The sequence below is a fragment of the Desmodus rotundus genome, chromosome 8, assembly GCF_022682495.2.
Source record: "Desmodus rotundus isolate HL8 chromosome 8, HLdesRot8A.1, whole genome shotgun sequence".
In the NCBI taxonomy this organism is placed as follows: Eukaryota; Metazoa; Chordata; class Mammalia; order Chiroptera; family Phyllostomidae; genus Desmodus; species Desmodus rotundus.
In genome coordinates, this window is record NC_071394.1 from 107,347,664 (window position 1) to 107,366,874 (window position 19,211).

General features: G+C 43.5%; 1 protein-coding gene across 10 annotated transcripts in view; it reads right to left on the reverse strand.

The window, feature by feature from the left end:
- Positions 1–19,211, reverse strand: part of NEK11 (NIMA related kinase 11) — a 199,258-nt gene that overhangs the window by 68,352 nt on the left and 111,695 nt on the right. The window lies entirely within an intron of this gene.

Consider the following 19,211-nt stretch of genomic DNA (forward strand, 5'->3'; position numbering starts at 1 on the left):
ACCACCTCTTAGATGCGAACCTGGACAAGGGTTTGAACTTACTGTGTTCCAATTTCTCCAGTAAGACTGACATAAAGATACTCTAGCAGTGTAGCTACGAAGGTTCAATAATATAATCCTTACAAAAACATCCGTATACAGAAGAATTTACCAGAAATGTTCACTTAATTTCCACATCAGTAAAAACGGACTTTAATTAACTGATTCCAGAATCCTTTGAAAGTAAAATACCAATGGCTGTAGAATTCCCTGACAATAAAATACTTTAAAACCTTTTCTATTTACAGTTTCCCATACAACATAAGAGGCAGTACTGTGGAATCAAAACTAGTTGGCTAAAAAGACAAAAATCACATATAGTCAAAACTGCCTTTGCCAAATCCTTAGAAAGGGGCATGTTGTGAATCTCATAATTTCTCCCAGAAACTCAAACACAGACTGTTTTCCCTTCAGAGCACGGCTTTTCAGTTCAGCACCAGATGAAATAGATGGTTTGTATTTGGGGCAGTGTTTTATAACATTCTTTATTTGACTCACACTCACAAAGACAGGAAGATCACAGCAAGAGAAGTACATGAAAACTAAAATCCACCAAGAGGTCACTTCAGGTCTCCAGTTTTTACCTCGAGTAGAGACATACGTTCATTGAACGGAATGGCAGGCAAAACTGTACGGCTTCCTACCTCTCTTCCTCCCCACCCTCCTCTCCTTGAGTTTCTGTGTCTCTTTCAGAGAGCCATCCAGTCTCTCTCTGTCTTGGTGACAGTTACTCATGCATTTACTCATTCATATTTTCTCCCTCTTGCACTCCCTCTTTCTCTCTGTTCATCCCTCCCCCCCCCATTTCAGGCAAGAATATCTGCTTTCAAACTCGACTACGATACAGTAAGAAATATCATTTACATTGTTGTACACAAAAATGTGCCTATATTTGTGTATTGTATGTAAATATTTTTATAGTTGAAAAAACTTTCATGTATCAAGATTTACCCATACTATATCTGACACAGCCTGATATTTTGCTTTCTATTCAATTTGGTTTTAAATGCCAATTGCAACTTGCTAAACTGATTTCTCACTCCACAATTTGAAAAACACTCATTTATAATGCTGTCTTTGGCATCAGAGAGAGAGACCTATCCATAAATGGAGCCTCTACCATTGGCTCCAAACATTAAACTTTCTGCACTTCAGCTTTCCCATCTGTGAAATGGGGCTGCTGGTCCCTATCTCATAGAATCACTGTGAACATGAAATAGTATGATGGATGCAAAGCGCTCTGCACACGGCAGCTTCCCAATAAACGTTACTCACTAACATTTAACATAAAACTCTGCACTGTGCCTATGATGTTCAACACCAGGAAGCAACGAAAATATTAGACAATCATAAGTATAAACCGAGTTTGAATTTTTTAAATATATTTTAAATAGAATCACTTCTTAAAATCCATACAGTACCCAACTCAAATGGGCAACAAGGAACCCTTCGTTTCTCTGGTTTCCCTTCTGCTGGCTCCCGGGGGACCCTTGGGCATTTCACCGCTCCGTTCCCCCACTGCCCTTCCTGTCCACTGGCTCCATCGAAGTTCCCACCGGGCAGCCCTAAGGGAACCTCTACAGCAGGGATTCACAAACTTGTTCTGTCAAGCGCTGGGTAGAATAAAGTTTAGGTTTGTAGGTTATGTAGTCTCTGTCATAACTACCCGACTCTTTGTAGTCTGAAAGCGAACACAGACAATACATAGACAAACGTGTGGCTGTGTTCCAATAAAAGCTGCCCTGACAAAGCCAGCGGTGGACCAGACCACACAACCGTACGACACAGACAAAACCTTCTCCTGCTCAGCAGTGTGCCTCTCCCTCCACAGCACGGCTCCTGATGCACAGCCGTAGTCCCTTTCCCGCTCTTGCCAGGGATCCCTTCCCAGAAAGGAGAGGGAGGAAAGTGCCATTCTACCACACGTGCCGACATCACGAACAGACTGGAATGAATCCATCTTCAGTTTTTCTTAAGCACCATTAACTTGGTGCAGCTCAGAAAGTGGCTCGTTTTCAAAGGGAAAAGTCAAAAGAAATGTAAGCGTGCTGAAACGGTGTTCATCAAGCAGTATGTTTTCTGTACGTGGGCCCAAGATGAAGCCTTTTTAGGTTAAGGCTCATTTCTCCTGTCACTGAGGGGAAAACGGTCTGTGATAAATAGCTTTAATTTCTTTGCACCCAGAAGTCAGCCTCGTAACAGATGCGCTGGAGCGGCATTCCCGGTCTCTCCACTGCGCTGGGTGTGTTTATGAAGCAACCCAATAATGGTTGCCTCAGCTTGGACGCAGTGATTGCAAATCCGTGCTGGAGAAAAAGAGAAGCAATCGCCCTCTTCTGGGGAAAGGGTGCTCTTTGTCATACCCTTCCAGTAAGACCCAAATAAATCTCTTGCTATGAGACTTACGTGAGCATTGGGACCACCTGCAGCACTTGTTAAAACCCAGAGCTGCTGATTCAGTGGGTCTGGAGTGAGGCCTGAAATGTGCATTTCTAGCAACTTCCCAGGGGATGCTAGTGCTGCTGTCTGCGGGTCCCACTCTGAAAATCACTGCTCTAGTCCACGACTAGTTCAAATAAAAGTACCATCACATACTGTGTAGAATCACTATAACAAAATATGTAAGACAATGTAATATCTCTACATCTCACAACCTTTGTATATTAGACAATAAAAAACAAGTGAACTTTACTTTAGAAGAGTTTTAATTGTGCTATTAGCTGTCTCAACCACTCACACTCTCTATGGAGTTATGGAGGACTATTCCCATTGTACTGATGGGAAGAACAAAGCTATGAGTAAGTAGCCCAAAGTTACAACACTTTGCACTGTATAAAAGCATATTCATACTCATTATTTCATTTGATCATTGTGACAGTTATTCAAGTGAGACCAGGAAGACATTTTTATCTCATTTTTCAGATAATGAAAGAGGCTCAGAAAGAACCAACCAAAGGTCACATAGCTGCGTGCATGGTGGACACTAGACTAGAATGCAAATTACCTGATTCCTATCTCTTTTTTCCAGATTAGTGCTATTTTATGATTAGCTAGAAATTTTCATCTTTGCTAGTAAAACCATGTCATAGATAAAAGATGTGATTATCTTCCCCTTAACTGTGAAAGATGTTGGAGCAGGGACAGACTTCTGATCTATGAAATAGGAAAACTGAACTTTAGTCATCCTGGTAAGTTGTTTGCAGGGAGCTGGGAGTATTGAATGCCAGGGGACCTCACTGAGACTCGGCCAACTGTCACCATCTTCTACCTCAGATGTGCTTAAACTGGAGTGTGAGGATCGCCAGGTGCCCCAGACTCTGCTCCAGCTGCAAGATACCCTGGATCTCTTTTTTATTTTATTTTTTAAAGATTTTATTTATTTTTAGAGAGATGGGAAGGGAAGGAGAAAGAGAGGGAGAGAAATATCAATGTGTGGTTGCCTCTCGCGCGCCTCCTACTGGAGACCTGCCCTGCAACCCAGGCAGGTGCCCTGACTGGGAATCGAACCAGCAACCCTTTAGTTCGCAGGCCTGCGCACAATCCACTGAGCCACACCAGCCAGGGCTATGCTGGATCTCTTTACATATCTAATAAGAACGTCAGAATTGATTAATCATTGCTGAGCTTGATGTCCAAGTGACCTGGGAAACCCAACAGACTTAGTTGCAGTATTATGACCCTTTGCCCAGGAAGTTAACAATACTCACACGATACCTTTTAAAATGGTATCACTCTCTCACTCCATCCACCATATGCAGAAAAGAATCTCTTCATAAAGACAGGATGCCCTTTATTTTAGCTGTGGTGGGGCAGGCTGGGTGTGAGTTGGGGGTTGGAGATAACCTTCTTTATTTTTCCTTTCTTTTCTAGTTTTCTGAAGGGGTGAATGGCTTCATTACACTGAACAAGGGCTATCATAAGAACAAACCAATTTACTGTTAGATCTTGATGTGGCCTCTCCAAAGACCATGTTCTCTCTACCGTTACAAATTGGAAGCAACGGTGCTCAGAACGACAAGAGTTTTTATTACACTGACAAAGCAGATCTCAGGATTTCTTATTTTCCTAAAAATGGCATTGTGGGTATGAAAAAGACTGCCCTAATTCATTTTTAAAAGATTTTATTTATTTTTAGTGAGAGGTGAAGGGAAGGAAAGAAACATCAATTGGTTGCCTCTTACATGCCCCAATCGGGGTCCTGGCCCAAAGCCCAAGCATGTGTCCTGACTGGGAATCAAACCTACAGCCTTTCAGTTCACAGGCTGGTGCTCCATCCACTGAGCCACACCAGCCATCACCTTCTTATATGTAGAGAAAACCTTTGATTAATATGCTATAATATTCTCAAGAAAACAGGGTAAAAAGATAACGCCTTCAGAAGGTACTTACATGTTGACACTATGCTGAGCTGCCTCGGTTTCCCCATGGGGCTGCATCTTATGTAAGATGGGGACAAATTAAGATACAAATCAGAAAAATTGAAGCCCAAATTAACTGCTGATGTCTGGTCTTTCTCAGAAAGACTGCCTGCCTCCAGGAGGGGTGGTATAGAGTAGTGGGTGAGAGGCTAGCCCTGTAGGGTCAGGCCAAGGTTCATATGTGGCCTCTGTGGCTTATTGGCTGTGTGGCCTTGGGCATGCTACTTCATTTCTTTGGCCACTACTTTCTCATTTGTAAGTGGGTGTAGTGCGTATTGATGTCCCACGGAAAATTCTTTGCCAGACGCACTCCAGCTTCTGTGAATGTTGGCTGCTGTGTTAGTCCACTAGGGCTGCCACAACAACATGTCACAGCCTGGGCGGCTTAAACAAAGAAATTTATTTTCTCATAGTCTGGAGGCTAGAAATCCAAGATGAAGGTGTTGGCAGTTTTGGTTTCTCCTTGGCTTGCAAGGGGTTCACCCTCTATGCGCTGGTGTCCCTGAACTCTCTCTGTGTCTTCATCTCCTTTTCTTAGAAGGACACCAGTCAGGCTGGATTAGGGCCCGTCCAAATAGCCCCACCTTAACGTAATCACCCTTTATAGGCCCTGTCTCCCGATACAGTCACATTCTGAGGTACTGAGGGTTAGGGCTTCAACAAATAGATTTCAGGGGAACACAGTTTAGCCCATAACTGCTAACAAGGCACAGATGCCTCCTTTCCTACACAATTGCTCTCAGTTCAAAGAATTTCCTTATTAAAGAGGTTATATCACTGCCCCACCCCCACCCCGGGCAGTCCTGGCCAACGACTTACTGACTCAAGGTGGAACCAACTCTGTGGTGTCACTCATGCCCCAGAGCTCCCTGTGGGGTTGATAGGGCTGGGGCTGGTCTCTACCTGAGGCCACATCTGTGCTCAGCCCCTTCCAATGACTGTCCTGACTTACCCCCACCCCACTCAACCCAAGACCCCAAGACCTCTCCCTCAGTAACACATGCAACAGGATAACCATCTCAGGCAGTGTTTCTGAAAACCCAAGCAAAGACTTGGGGGTAATAATAATAACACTCATAGCTATAATATAATATTTTATAAATGATAAGTGACACCATGCAGTATGTAAACACTCCCTAAAGTCACGTGCCAGCAAGATCACATTCTTTTACATTATAAACTTAATGCTCAGAATTTTAAGAAAACAATAGAGCCCACACCTATGGGTACTGAACGAGAGTCATTTGTCAGGTGTCAGTCATATCTCGGACAGCTAAAATTTTATCTCATGAGGTCTAGTCTACAGGCCCTACTCAAAACGTTACAATGCTCTGTGAGCAGTGTCCAGCACATAGCAGCTGCTCAGTAAATGACCATTATCAGTACTTCAGCAGGTAGGAAGAGTTAGTTTTCTTAATAGTCCTCACATCGACGCTAAGTATTTAGGAAAAGATCTGACAAGAATTCAGGAGATGAAAGTATGATCTATTCTGCCAGAGACAAGAGGAGAGCTTTGGCCTTACTCTAGAAAAAGGGTAGGGAAGGAGAGTGGGAGGGGTCAGAGCCAGTGAGCTGGTGGAAGGTCACATGCTCTGTGAGATGCTAAACTCATCAGACGCTTGGTTTAGGTCAAAAAGCTGGGTTTGCTGCCTGAACCAGTAAGTGCCAAATGGAGGCCAATGGCCTTTGTACATGAGATAGAGGGAGAGGGAAGCCTCTAGTGGCAAATACAAAGAAAGCTCTTAACAAGCTGCAGTTTGAGCAAAGCTTCCCAAATCTCCCAGGGATGGGGCGGAATCCAAGCTGACAGCTAGGTTACACCACTACTGAAATGTAAAAGCAGCATTTGTACATAAAGGGCCAACAGCTGAACTGGAGAAAACACTCTTTGGTAAGAGGCAACCTGTCCCTCAGCGAGAGAGCTGAATTCTACCAAACAGATAAACCTCGTTCCTAAAACCCCAGCCTTCCATTCTCCTGGGCGCTAGGAAAGGTACCCAGCTTCTCACCTGTAAACATCTCTTCCCCTGAATTATTAGAAGAAAAGGACTGACCAGAACTTTGTTGATTTGGAAAAGGCACTTTGTCAATTTCTAAACTTCAACATGTATTGGATTATATATTTTTTTCAATTTTTAAAAGCCGCCTCTCCCCCACTGTGAACCATGAAACCGGTCTATCAGTGTCATGCAGTGAGTCATCCGCTGGGCCTGGAATACAGTTCTCATGCGGTCCCAGCTCCCATCAGTAGCCATTAAGATCGCTCTCTGCAGCTCAGAAGTCTTAGCGGGAGAAGAGTAATCTCTAAGAACAGCGGTCATGATTTCCCGTGATGAGTCATCCCCTTTTATGGAGACCGTGGCCCCTACTCCATACTCCAAAGGGCTGCTGCGTCTCTATTTCATCACAAAGAGCCCTATGGGAAGTGGCTGGAATTTTCAATCACCGTAACATTCAGTGGGGCTGGAGGCTTGCAGCCACATATTAGCCAAGGAACATTTTGAACGAATGTTCAGTCCAGGGGAAAAACATGGGCAGCCCCCAGCGATATCGACCCACTCATGCTCGGAGGGAGAAATGTCCAGTCCACACATCTTTAACACCCGGCCCTTGTAATCACCTCCACCCTTCCGCCTCCACCACATCTTACACACACTGTCACAAATCCTGCCTAAAGCGCTCACCATGTTACTCTCCCCCTGCAATGGCTCCCCACTGCCAATAACACTGAGAACAAAATCTTCTGCTTAGTAGCCAAAGCCTTTTATCATCTGGCTACAAACCACTTTTCAGATCTGCCTCCTGCTAGTGAGTGCAATGGCTCTCAGTTACAGGTGTGCACCAGAAGGGGTTCCGACTGGGTGGCCTGGGGCTGGGTCCAGGCAGCTTTATTTTTCTGATGCTTTCTAGATGGTTCTTTAGATGAGGACCTTGGCTTTTGTTGCCTGGGTGTTCTACATTTTCCCCTGAATTCACTCTTACTTTCCAATTTCATTCCTTCAAAGAGCTCTCCTTCTAGAGTTGTCTTGTCCACTATGGTAGCCACTAGACATATGTGGCTTCTTAAATGGCAACGAATTAAAAGGAAATAAAATGACAAGTTCAGTTGCTCAGTCACATTAACCACATCTCAAGTACTCGAAAGCCACCTGTGACAAGATTATAGGTCATTCCATCATCACAGAAAGTCCCAGCAGACAGCACTTTTATAGAGTGTCCTTCCTCTATATACCTAGCCCCACTGGGCTGCAGCCTCCAGTTTGAATTTGGCTAGATTTTTTTGAAGTCCTGGCATGTGGATCGCTTTACCTTTCTTCCCCCTAGTTCCTACCTGACCAGCACATCCTCCACCACCCACAATCCCCACCCTTTGAAAGAGAAGGTGGAACCACAGACCCTTGGATGTCCTCAAGATCTCACAGTCTCAGACTTAACAAGGGAGAGGCAGCAACTTAATTCCACCCTAGCCTTTGGTCTCCTCTGCATGTCTCCCAGAGCCCCTTCTCATCCATGAGGTGCCTTTTCCCACCTTCTGTGACACAGTTCCTACAAGCAGAGCTTTCACAGATGCCTAGCTCCTGCTCCTCATCTCAGAGAAAGGCAGCTCATGGACCTCCCAGGTCCTCACAATAGAAAATGTTTTCATGGCAGAGCAGGGCTCAAGTCCACTTACTAATGATATCACTAACTATAGGTGAGAGTCAACCTCAAACGCAAACAATGTGTTTACAGGCTTGGGGGTGGTCGGACAGCAGGCGCTTGTTTTTTGTGTGGTTTTTTTTTGATGCATTCTTTTCTCACACAATAAGCTATGGGTAGTACAAGTACCATAACCTTTTCTAAATTAAACCCTCAAAACCAAGACTAAAATTAGCTGTGTCGATTAGCTTAGCCTCCAGGATCACACATGAGGCTGTGAAAAACAATTTCCTTAGAAAAATGTATATTCATGACCTATCTGTATGGAAGGCTAAACTGGGTACAGTACAGTGCCTTTTTAATACATAGGACAGCAGGTTCTGCTGTGCGTTTTTCTTCAGCTGCACCAAAGGCTCTCTGCCTACGCAAACACCCTAGAAACAAACTCCATGACCCATTCAGAAATAGATTCCCCTCGAGCTCTGGAGTTGGTGCCTTTATCCTGTGTGCCAAGATGATTCTCCCTTAGGCAAAATGGTAATATTTCTCTGATTTTTTTTTTATTCTGGTTAGGAGAGCAAAAGCCAAAACAGGTAGGTAAAGTTTGTCTTTTTTCCACTAGATTCAGAGAAATAAATTCCAGCCAGGAAATCCACTCTCTCAAGGGAACTACGGGGAGACTGAACAAAGACTCTGAAAGAGCTGGTGCAATAGTTGGATGCTGTGTGTTTGGTGTTTGGTGGCGTAGGACCTTGAGTTCTGTGACTTCAGGCAACTGGTATAAGTTTCCTGGGCTTTAGGTGTCTCATCTGTAAAATAGGGATGCTAATAACTTAGCAGCCTGAAAATAGGTTTCAGGCTGCCTTCCCGCTCTAAGGCTTGCAGATGTGTGACACAGGGTAATGGACCAGACCAGCGTGTACGTGAAGCATCTGGGGAACCTGATGAAATGCAGATCTGACTCGTAGGGCTGGAGTGGGGCCTGAGAGTCTGCGTTTCTGACATGCTTGAGGCGACGGAAATGCTGCTGTTCTACAAACCAGTAGAACGGCAAGCGAGTCTCCTGAGTAGCAAGAGCCTGGACCACTGCATTCTGTTCCTGGCCACCAAGTATTTGACAAGAAGTGAGATTACAACTAGACTATGACAAAGCTGAAGAACTTAAATTGCCATGAAAATGAAACCTCTACCTTCTCTCCTATTTTTCTTGCACCGTGTTTCCTCATTAACTCAGGCAGGACTATATCAGAACACATTTAGCAACTTGTTGGCAGAGAGAGCACCTTGTGAGCCATATGGGATTGCCTCTCTGATGAGCTCCTAGAGTTATAATTTCTCTTTCCACCTCCACTCTCCTGGAAAAGATTTGTTTCCCACTGGCAGCACCCCTCTGTTAACTGAACAGCTGGAGGAAGTCAGGAAACTGCCAGAAGATGCTTGCTGGCCCTAAGACATTCTTAGCTCACCCACGTGAAACCATAACCATTTATAAAATAAAAAACATATTTTCCTCTTTTATCTAAGAAATGTTCATCCTATCTAGGATCATGCAGTTGGATGCATCTTCTCAATTTTGCTTTTTACATAATAAATATAAAGCAAGAAGCCTTCATAGTATAGGGAGAAATCAAGAGATGCAGAGTAAGAATACCTGAGGTTCAGTCCCTCTTTCCCACACTGCTGTGTGACATCAGACATGTTCTCTAACTTTTCCAAGTCTCAACACTGTCCATCGTAAAGCTCAGTGTAAAACATAAGCAAAACTTGGGGACTTCTAGTCAAGACGGTGGCACAGGGAAACACGGCTCACCTCCTCGCACAACCGCATGAACATTACAACTAAACTATAGAACAACCAGCACTCAGAACAGGCAGAAATCCAGTTGAATGGAAGTCTGACAACTCTGGAATTAACTACGGTCTGACAACCATCCAGACTGGTAGGAGGGGTTCAGACATGGAACAGGCTGGTCCCACATCCACACGTGGTGGATAAAAATTCGGAGGGATATCTCAGGAGCAAGGAGTCCCAGCCCCACACCGGGCCTCCCAACCCGGGGTTCCAGTGCCAGGAAAATAAGTCCCCATAATTTCTGGCTGCAAAACCCAGAAAGGACTGAGTCAGTGGAAGGAACTTCTGGAGTCCCAAGCAGTTCTACTTAGAGAACCCAGTTCTACTTAAAGAACATGCAAACTTACTTAGACTCACTCCCTCTGAGCTCCAGCACTGGGGAAGGCACCAGTGGCCTACAGGGAAGAACTGAAGTGTCTGGCATCAAGGCAAGAGCTGGGGGACAGCTTTCTCTCACACAGAAAGGCAGGCAGAGGACTTTGTCCTTTTTCCGAAACCTTCCTCCACAGAGCCACAGACCCAGCAGGCAGGCACCCCATCTGAGGCTCCATAAACCAGGCCAACACTGTTTGCTTTGCCCTGTAGATCCCCCGGGACTTTGTCCTACCTAACTTATCGGCCCACCCAAGCTGTTAACAGAGACCTTTCCATGTGAATGGCTGGTCTTGGCTCATGTTTCACAACATCCTAAATCCTCTCAAACAAGCAACAACCAACCTCAGTGAGACCCCAGTCCCCATACCTCTTGCTAAGTGGCTCCAGGCCCAGCATTAATAGCAGCCAGCCTAGATTAAGGATCTGACTTAATAGGATCCCATTGAAAAGCCCCCTAGGAAACTGATAGAATCTAATAAACCTCGACAATGGAAGAAGTGCATACATAGAAGTATAAATCTGGCCCACGAGTGCCTTTGCTGTTTACTCACTTAGACAACGACAGTTGTGTTTACCCTATCAGTACATTACGTGCCTTTGCCAAATGAGCCTAATTTTTCTCAGGCCATTCCACTACAGACAATTTCATATCCTCCCAGGAGAAAAATTAAAGAAAATTGGAATATATTCATTGAAGAATATAACCAGAGGAACTGAAATAGAGACAGCTATATGTGTAATTTGTCAGTGCTGACAAAGAACAGTCCATCGAAAGGCATGCTCTGAAATCCCACGCCACCAGGGGATGGGAGAAAGCATTTTGCTGTCACCATCTCTCCCGGTGTCTGAAGGTTTTGTTTCCTTGGTGATGAAGGCTGAGAGTCAACCTGCTCTAAGGAGTTGATTACATTTGCTGATGCTACAGCTCTCCAAGAACTATTTTTCTGAAAAGTTGAAGAGTATCACAAAATAACTCATCAGACAATTTGCATCTTATTTGAGATTCCTCAGTGATGAGCAACTGCTGTGCCTGGCGCGTGCTGAAGCAAGGCTTCTGGGTGATTGATTTCGAAACTCCCCACCTCTTCGGGGGGAAAGACATAAGTTAATGAATGTACTTCACCACACAGTTATCCCCGCAGGACCGCCCTCAGTTCCAGGACCTGGCATCCACCTACTTAGCACGTAAAATGACGTCGATTAAAGCATAAAAGCGCATCATCTAGTACGGCTGCGGATTTTTATGACCGTTACAATAACACAGGCAACATTATTTCTGCTTATTATTGATTTCACACCCCTAAAATTCAAATCAAGTCGAGTTTTTACCATAGAGAGCCCTATTCATAAAAGGCATTCCTGCTGCTTCATTATCCTTTTTTCCAGTTTATTAAAAATTGCTTAACGGGGCAGTACAAATGGAGAAATTATTCATGATATCCAGGAATACTTAATGCTAGTTCTTGCAGTATCTCATTTCATGCCTAGAAGAACAGTTCTCAAAGAGTGGTCCTGGGACCCCTGAGAGTCCCTGAGTGCTTTTCAGGGAAGCTCAAATCTAAACTACTTTCATCACAATGCGAGGGTGCCACCTGCTTTTTTCTCTTTCGTCTTCTCATGGGTGTGCAGGGAGGTTTCCCAGGCACCACGTCCTGCTGTATCATAACAGCCTAAACAAAGCCGGTATGAGAAACCAACTGCTTTCTATGAAGCCAATTATCTTTTAAAATTGTAAAAATGTAAAACAATGCTGCTCTTCTCAATATTTTTTTATTTTGGAAAATATAGTTCATTTTCGTGATGTGCAATGTGGATGAACCTCGAGGCCATTACGCTAAATGGAATAAGCCAGTCACACAAAGACAAATACTGCATGATTCCACTTGATGCGGTATAAAATACTCCAATTCATAGAATCGGAGGATGAAAGGGTGGTTGTCAAAGGCTGGGGATGGGGGGTGGGTGGGGTGCTCGCAAGGAGTTACTAATCGGTGGGCATCAAGTTGTAGCTCATCAGGATGAACAAGAGATCAAGACATCTGCTGTATAACACTGTACCTATAATCAACCATACTATATTATACACTGAAAAATTTGGTAAGAGGGTGGATAGAATGCTACGTGTTCTTATCACAAAATAAAACAAAACTAAAAAATACTAATAAACAAATAAACAAAGCAAAAGATGCGTCCTAACAACTATTTAAACATATTGAGATACTACAGTAATAACGTAATTTTTTAATCTAGTGATGGAACCAAGTCCAGTAACAATATGAATATATAAACAGAAATTCGATGTAGAAAACTGGTGTATATTTCAATTATATGTGGAGAAATAATCACTTATAAAACAAAAAGTAATTTTCACAATTATATGCTATTTATTGTTATATCGTGGGTTTATTACTGTTATTTTTCAATGACTTTTAAAAATTCTCAGTTTCACTTTCTTTTTTTGAGAAATCAGTCTTTTTTTAAAAGATTTTTATTATATTTCATTTTAGAGAGAGGGCAAGGGAGGGAGAAAGAGAGGAAGAGAAACATCAATGTGAGATTACCTCTCACGTGGCCCCCACTGGGGACCTGGCCTGCAACCCAGGCATGTGCCCTGACTGGGAGTAGAACCTGCGACCCTTTGGTTTGCAGCCCGCATTCAATCCACTGAGCTACACCAGCCCGGGCTCAGTTTCACTTTCTGATACAGAATATAGCTATAGTCATAAGCATATAAACAAAAACTCTTTGGTTTCCTGAATCATTTTTAAGACTGTAAAGGTGTCCTGAGATCAAAAAGTTTGAACACTGTCAGCTCCGGCCTATTCAATAGCTGGGCCCCTTGCCCCGGGCTGTCTCTCTGTGGAACATCATCGCTGAGAACACTTCCTAAAGCAGGAAGCAGGAAGAATGTGGACTTCTGCGTCAGGCAAAACCGATGTCAAATTCGGGCCTTACCTCTTACTAGCTGTGTGACTTTGTGTGAGCTGTGTAGGTTCTCTGAACCTTAGTCATCTCACCTGAAACGGGGGTGCTATTCTCAAACTATCTCCCCGAAGATATTTGTCAGTTACAGAGCAAAAACATTTTAAGTTTTCAAGGGAGACGCCACCATCCGCAAGGAAGACACCACCTTATCCACGCAATTGAGGTGAACACCAACATCAATATCATGTACTCTGTCTGCCTGATAGGACGCGCTGAGAAGGATACATCCCTTGCCCAGAATATGCGACCTCGACCTAATTCTGAGAAAGCATTACACGAGCCCACAGGAAGAGACATGCTATAAAATAAGTAAGAAGTAGTCATTAAGAGTGTCAAGGTCGTGAAAGACAAGAAAAAAACAGGGAATGTCACAGGAGAGGACTAAGGAGACACAACAACTACATACAACCTGGAACCCCAGATTGGACCTTGGGACAGAAGAAGGACATCGGGGGAAAACCTGGTAAAACTGAAGTAAGATTTATTTAGTTAATAGTATAGAATGGATGTAGCTTTTCTAGGATTGTCCCTCTTTTAAAAAGCTACATTTTTATCAACATTAAGAATACTTGTGATAGGCAAAATAATGCCTTCCTAAAGCTATCCACCTGGAGTTTTTGAGTAAGTTACTTCACATAGCAAAGAGGAATTCATGCTGCTGATCCTGTGATTTTACAATAGGGAGATTATCTTGGAGTATCTGAGAGGGCCCAAGATAACCACAAAAGTCCTTTACAGCGGAACAGGGGGAGAAGAGAGAAACCAGAGACGTGGCAGCACTGGAAGGACATGGCCTGACGCTGCTAGCTTTGACAATGGACGAAAGGGAGCATGAGCCAAGGAATGCAGGCAGCCTCTGGAAAGCGGGAAAGCGAGGCCCCTGGAGCCTGCAGAGGAAATGCTGTCCTGCTGACCCCTTCACTTGAGCCCCGCGAGACCCATTTCGGACTTCTGACCTCCAGAGCTGTGGGACAGTAAGCTTGTCCTGTGTAAGTTACTGTGTTTGTGATACTTTGTTACAGAAGAAATAGAAAAGCAATACAGTATTTTTTCTATGTCTTAAATGTCATTTTGCTTGATGTTAAGAAATCAAAAACTGAAATTGAGTAACTGCTGAACTTCAGGGGTTTCTTTATCACAAAATATATTAGTTACTAAAACATCTCTTCAGGATAAAAACAGTGATTATGAAAAATGTGCGGAAGCTAGAGCCACTATGCCTGGTATTAAGTGTTTCACTTCAAATAATATTGGTTGACTTCCTGCTGTTACTGATAAGAAAGTCCAAAGAGTATGGCTTTTTCCAACTTGACTCCCATTACCTCCCAATTTTAGTGATATGTTGTTTTTATATGAAGGTGTATAATTTTTATCTTAATTATATTTTGTTTTGAAATCATAATTCCCAGAGATTTTAATCTCTAAAATAGAAAAATTACCCTAGACTTTCACTCTGAATGAAGACATACTGTGTACCTGCCCAGATTTTTACCATAGCTTCTTCATTTCTGAGTTCTTAATTTTGATTTGTTCTTTAAACCATCAGTAGTTATTTCCAAAGGGCCCTCCTGGGTGTTATCCTTTTAAGCCTAAGAATGTCTGCTCTTATCACTTACTCAAAGGGCAATTTAGTAGTACGTGAAATTATTTGGTTACATTTTAACTCCATATTTGTAGACATCAGTCTACTGACTCCTAATCATTTCTCCCGTTTACCATATTTTCTCTTTCCATTCTTTTTTAAAGCATAGTTGACACACAACATTATATTAGTTTCCAGTGTACGACATAGTGATCTGATACCTATACACCTTACAAAGTGATCACCGCAAGTCTAGTAATATTTTGGCACTGAAAAAGCATTACAGTATTAACTGTGTTCCCTATGGGATACAGTACATCCCTGTGATTTATTTATTTTATAGTAGAAATTTGTACCTCTTAATCCCCTCTGTCGTTTTTGCCCATCTTCCACCCCATCCCCTCTCTTTTCTTTCCTAATTAGCTAGACTTAATCAGAAAGAGCCTCTTCATGGAATCGTCTCATTTTTACAACTGTCTTCCGCAATGGCCCCCCCATAGACTTCCCCCACCTCAAGGAGTGGCAAGGCCATTCTTCCAACAGCCCGGGCCAAAAACCTTGGTGTCCACCCTTTCAGTCTCAACTCTATCTCTGTTGCGTCAGAAATCCTGTCATTTATAGCAATAAAATAATGTCCAGAATTCAACCACTTCTCACCCCACCTCGCCACTGCCATGCTGGTGTAAGCTACCGTGTCTTCCTTCCTGGATTACTGCCATCACTGGTCTCTTTGCTTCTAGATTTCCTACTCTCTGCACATTCTCAACACAGTAGTCACAGCAATCCTGTAAAATGCGTGACAGCTCCTGTCACTCCTCTGTCAAAGCTGTCCAACGACTCAGAGTTTAGTCAAGGGTCTCCCCACACCCTACAATGTCGGGCACGCTCACGTCCCTATGAGCCTCACCCATCTCACTCCAGTCCACTCGCCGTGCTGCTCCGTGAACACACCAGGCACACTCCGGCCTTTGGGCTTTGCACTTGACGTTTCCTCCACGTGGAACTCTCTTGCCCAAGAGAGCTAATGGCTCACTCACTAACTTTCTTCAAGTCTTTATTCAAAACTCACTTTCTTTACCCACCTGAAATTTCAACCCCTCCCTGAAGCTTTCTATTCCTCTTCTTGCATTATTTGTTCTCTTGAGTACTCACCACTTTCCCACATAGGACATATTTTACACACATCTTATTTACTATCCGTCTCCCTCAGCTCAATGTAGGCTCCATGAAGGCAGGGACTTTTGTCCTTTTTGTTCACTTCTGAATCTTCAATGCATAGGACAACGCTGGGCGCATGTAACTGCTTGGTCAACAGTCTTTAGTTTATTGGATAAATGAAGCTGTATCCCATCCTTGTTCGTTTGCTGCTAATGACATTTTGCTTTTTAAAAACTCTAATTTATGTTACATTTTGGAGATGAGAGAGTCTACGAGTCAGCCTCACTTGACTGACTTATCTGTAAGTCTCAGCACTGAGAACCTTATGTCCTCTACACTCCTTTTCAAGCCCGTTCCCACAGGACCGGCCTGGTTGGCCTGGCTAGAGCACTGCCTGGTTCCTGCCAAGCTCTAAACTTCGCTCCTGAAAATTGCTACTTGAAGTAATCTCTCCAGTCCTCTCTATACTTTGGAATTATACCCATTCCATAAAAATTATTGGCGATCACTTTACGGTAGACATACCTCTTATTATTAAGATTCTACATTCCCTGATGGCATTAACACGTTTTTTCCCAACGTGACTTGCAGAATACCTTGAATTTGGTAAATCCTCAGTGAATATTTACTGATTAAACTATTGATGTAGAAAGTTAAATACAACCACAAGAGGAGAGACCTGAAGTGCTGTGTGAGTTGAGGAGTGAGAAGCAAACACAGCGGTCTGGACTGGCTGTGAGAGAGTCTGGAAGCCTCTGACATCAACGAAAATGAGTAGTGTAGTAGCGAAATGACTTCTGTAAGGATTAAACATTCCGGCAATGATTCTGAGTGCTGTTTGTTATTTTGTCTACTCCTCATAGTAATGCTATGACATGCTATTGCTCCGGTCTGACAGAGGAGGAAGCTGAGGAACAGAGGTTTAAGAAATCTGACTCCCATCATACACGTAGTGATTGGCAAGTCTAGAACTCAAACCTGGACAGTCTGACCACATAACCTGACCTATTATTACTACATGAAAACGGAATTAGAGGGTTCACGTCTTTGAGGGTAAAGGAAGTATATTAGTTCCTAGGTCTGCTGCAACAGAGTACCACAAACGCCGTGGCTGACACAACAGGAACCCCCAATTCTGGAGGTCAGAAGCCCGGAATCGAAGTGTCAGCAGTGCTGGCTCCTTTTGGAGGCTCTAAAGGAGCATCTGTTCTGCCCTCTTCCCTAGGTCCTGGTGGCTGTTGACAGACCTCGGTACTCCTCGGCTTATAGATACATCACTACAGCCTCTGCCTCTGTCTTCACATTGTCCTCTCAGCATATCTCTTTCTCCGTTTTCTCTTCGTTTTTCTTTTAAGGACTTGTCATTGGAGTTAGGGTTCATCATAATCCCAGAATGATCTCATTGGGCAAGCCTCCCTTCAATTACATTTGCAAAGATCTTTATTCCAAATAATAGCTCAGCCTGGCTACTATAGGAACGGACCTTCCAGGTGTTGACGAAACGAAGGCCCCTTGACTCGTTCCACTAGAAGGGACATCTCTTTTGGGGGGGCCACAATTCAGCCCACTTCAGGAAGTAATTAAAAACTTTCGGGTGGAGGAAAACTTCATGGCAGGCTCAAAAGGGCAGAACTAAATATGCCCATTTCATACTGTATCCGTGTTCCCTGCGCCCAGCAGAGTGGGCCCCGGCAAGTAGTTGTTGAAAGTTGAATGTTGATGACAGGGGTGTTTAGGGAAGCTCTGCTGAAGGATGTGGAAGGTGATTGCCTAGGAGCAGCAAGATCAACTAAGATACGAAGCGGCAAGGACATAGTGGTACCTACAAAGGTACAAGGATAATGGCAGTGGGAAATTGCTAAAAGGAAGAATTCCAGAATTCCTAAAGGAGGCCTAGAAAGAAATAAAAAAACCCCAAGTGGTCTCGAAGAGATTTCTACAGAACCAGACAACAGCTTTTGAAGCTCAGAGAGGCAAACAGCCTCTTGAGAAAATAGAGTCAATTATAATAAATCTTTCAGAGGAAAAAGAAACAGCACTGGCTATTTTTTTACTCACCATAAAAAACATAAAGTCTAAGTCACACAGGAGCTGAAATAAATAGACATTACTTAGGCCACACAAGCATCCTGGAGATGGAAACTCACAAAGCACACTTCCGTCTGCCAGGTTACGCAATAAACAGACCATTATCAACCACACACAGGAAGCTCACCCCCACCACGGCCGTCCAGGCCAGCGCGTTCCTGGTTCACCAGCCAGGCCTCTCCCTGCCTGCGGAAGCCTCACGAACTCAGGCTTTTTGGTGACTTTCTCCACGGGTGTCACCAATGACTGTTAAGTATTTCATTTGACCCTTCATCTCTAATTAAATTCTATTCCCTCTTTAGTCTTGTGTAATCTGCTGGTGTGAACACTGCCGATTCATTAACATGATCACCTGGTTTTCAATAAATGGAATTTATGTCGTTCTCTGGTTGGCATGGAGTTGTTATTAGATCGATGGGAAGGACCCCTGGGCTTTTCCCTGCCCTATGCTCTGTCTGAGGCGGTGTAATGGTGCTGCGGTGCTGGGCCCTGATACAGTCTGGCGGTGGGACCGCAACCAAACTCCTGCGATCACTTCTCTAGTTAGCAGAGAGCTGTCTTCTATCCAGGAGAAGATTACTTTTACTGAACTGAAAATGTTATGGACTTGGCGCTGGGTCCCAGATCAACAATACCTCTTTGCACCTCAATGTCCTCATGTATAAAAATGTGTCATCAGTATCTGACTATTTCAGCAAACAGATCCTTCCTCCAAAGTGAGTACAAAACGAAAACAACTTTTTTGTGTTTTACTTTTAGACAGTTGAAATGTAAGATTGACATTTAATAATTGTAGTGACTATGGAAACAGGTTTCCCCCTGGAAGGAAGTACCTGTGGAACTTTTTTAAAAAGTTAGGTGCGAAGGTTTTCTCCTTGAGTGGTACTGCTGAATAGGACCTTTTTGAGATGATGGATTACTCTAGAAGTGTGCTGTCCAACGTGGTAGGCACTAACCACAGGTAATTCGTAAGCATTTTTCCCTCCAGTTTTACTGAGATGTAATTGACACGTAACATTGTATTAGTTTCAGCATTTGATATGTGACTAATGTGAAGGAGAAACAGATTTTAAAA